Source organism: Sus scrofa, chromosome 13 (genome assembly GCF_054392235.1).
Source record: "Sus scrofa isolate SSC_HxYL_T2T_F1_AM1 chromosome 13, Sscrofa_HxYL_maternal_Yorkshire_Landrace_v2.0, whole genome shotgun sequence".
In the NCBI taxonomy this organism is placed as follows: domain Eukaryota; kingdom Metazoa; phylum Chordata; class Mammalia; order Artiodactyla; family Suidae; genus Sus; species Sus scrofa.
Genome location: NC_139395.1, coordinates 188,823,853 through 188,826,772, shown reverse-complemented (window position 1 = coordinate 188,826,772; position 2,920 = coordinate 188,823,853).

The following is a 2,920-nucleotide window of genomic DNA, read 5'->3' as shown; positions in this document are numbered from 1 at the left end:
TTACTTCTCTTTGGTGGAATCAATTACCTCCTGATAGATTCCCTTTCCAAGTTTAAAATTGCATTTAAAAACTCATCTCTTTTCTGAATTCTAATTGGATGTACTTTGAACTCTAGATTCTTTTAGTGAATATTGTTTATAAAGCTTTCTAAGACTTAAAAGTCTTGTTAACACATTTATGGGCTGAGTGTAATAATCAACATATAATATGTGATTCTTTTGGGAATTTAAATTTATTAAACAAAGGTTTTATTTACTCACAAGGAAAAGACCTAAAACATAATACTGACAAATAAAAATTGAGAGGTAATGTTATATTTTAAACATATTTTGTTCTGCCTACGTGATTTGTTTAAGGGCATATTTAAAGATATTGAAAATAGAATTGCCTATAAGTGTCTCCCTCATGCACACGGAATCATACATAGTGGCATATTTATATGCCTTTTATTACAAAGCAACCCATCAACTTTTCAGTAATTATTTTGCAAACATACAATCTGCAGTATAACCAAGAGGTAAGAAAGTAAGTAAAACACACCTTTAAATAAATATCCTACAGTGTATGAATTTTCATTGACAGCTGTCATGTACAAAGCATTTTATTTATTTGTATTACAATATTTGTTTTTTACAATAACCTGATGAAATGAGTTTTAGGCCTATTTTTCAGATTAGGACTATAGGAATGGAGCTAAAATTACCTGTTGGAATTTACGTAATTAGTTAGCAGCAAAGTTGGGATCTGAACCTAGATATAACTCACTCCAAAGCTATGCACATTGGTTTTAATATGGCAACCTATCTCTCAAAGTAGACGGCAGAAGATTCTTGATTTAAAATGTGCTTAATTTTATCTATAGAAAAATTATTTGGGCTTTCCTTAGAGCTACTTTTTTGCTATTTTTTTTTTAAATCAAAAAACAAATTTTACTGCTTAACCTTTTTTGGGGGGGTCTCTAATATGATATACTGTATAAAATGTGGATAGAGAAGACATTAATAGTGCAGATCTGGCAACCTCTCTAATCTTGAGATTACTTGGAAGACACAAGGGACATGCAATGGAAATAACGCAAATCTTTTTTGCAACCTTAGCACTCTAGAGGATTTAGCATTATTCCGATAGTGGCAAAATTCAACCGCAGAAGTCAAACATTAGAAAATCTATCTTAGCTCCTTCTGACTTGAGGTGAGTGTAAGACTAGTCTTTTAGGTCAATGTCACAAAGCTTCAGCCCTTGTTCTTTTTTTTTTCTTTATTTGTCTGACTAGTGTCTTTAAAAATATAAATTTGAATGCCTTCAAATTTTCAAATATTTGCTTTAAATTACAGGCCCTTATCACACACTACCCTCCTACCCCAGACCTACTTGAGTTACTTATATCAGCATTTTGACCACAAAGATATTTGAGTTTGCAACTCTTAACCTGAGTGTCAGGTAAAGATAAGCTTCTTTTTCTACTTTAATTTTACCCATGGTTCTTCTGAAGTACCCAGAAGGGTTGGGATTAGACTGAGATGATTTAACCTTGGGCAGAACATTTTAGATGGCACCAAAAACCTCAGCAATAAGATAAAGAAAGTTTTAATAAAATCTTTTAAAAAATAAAAATTAACTCCCCAAAATTATGAAAATCAGAATAAAGGCATCCCCTTATCCTCATTCTGGTATCCAAACTTCCTCTAGAGACTATTATGTTTTTATACTAATAGCCTCAATTCCAAGGCCCTCATTCTTGGTTAGGCTCTGCTTCTTCTGCCTCATCTCCTAGTCTGAAAATAAGCAGAGTAGCAACCAATCCTGATTAGATGAAAACTCAAACAGCAAACACTTACGGCTCTATCCAGAATAGGAGACCACACACAGTATGCTTTGAAGAAATCCTCTGTATATTTAATAATTTTAAAACAACAATAGCTAAGAGTTATTGAGCACTTCTGTGGAAGCCCTGAGCTAGACACTTTATTTGAATTATTTTAATAACTTCTGACAACTATCGTTATGTGATAGACATTGCTGTTATCCCCAATTTTCATATGAGTCTCAGTCATTTGCCAAATTAATACGTGGTAGTGTAAGAGATTAAAGTAGGATATCATGATCATAGAATATACATTTTTAAGGAAATAACTAAAACTGACTCTGAGTCATAAAAATAAGGCTAAATGATTTTATCTTAAAAAGCAGGAAGGTACTATACTAAGAGAGCTTGTTATTTAAAACTGGTTGTTATCATGGGATAATTGGAGATTTTTTGCAGATTTCCTTTCTTTCTTACATCATCATCATCATCATCATCATCACAATCATCATTTTTTTAATAATTACATTTCAGATCTTCACTGGAACACAATATATATATGTGATTAAAAGCAGGAATTTTTATTTCCAAAAGCTTGGCTTAAAATATCAAGAGCCACAGTATAGAGCACTCAGATCTGGCTGAAGCATAAATTAGAGTGAGGAGAACTCCAGGATGAGGTAAGAGTTCTCAAGGAGTTTACGACCTTGATCACCAGGATTGAGAAAGAAATTTGGAGAAGATGTGATTGGAGTTAGGAGTGCTGAATTTCTGTATGTAGGAAAATAGCAAGCATTGTGAAAAACCCCACACTCAACATGCTGCCTGAGAGGTAAAGCAGTGAGAGTAGAGCCACATGGTTTGGTGTTATGCCTCTGCAGTGCACAGGGGAAACAACCATGACTACTGAAGTGAATGTATTTGGAATGAAAAGATGCAGAGTGAGTGTATCTCAAAAGTGGAGGCCATGGCAGGACCTCAGATATCCTCAGTGGATAAATAGGGATGAGGCCCACTAGCAGAGGCCATAGAGGATGCAGAGGACCACAAACTTATTGCTGCAATCCTCCATTTCTTCCTCTTGCCCTTACTCTGCCTCTGTTCTGTGCTGTTAG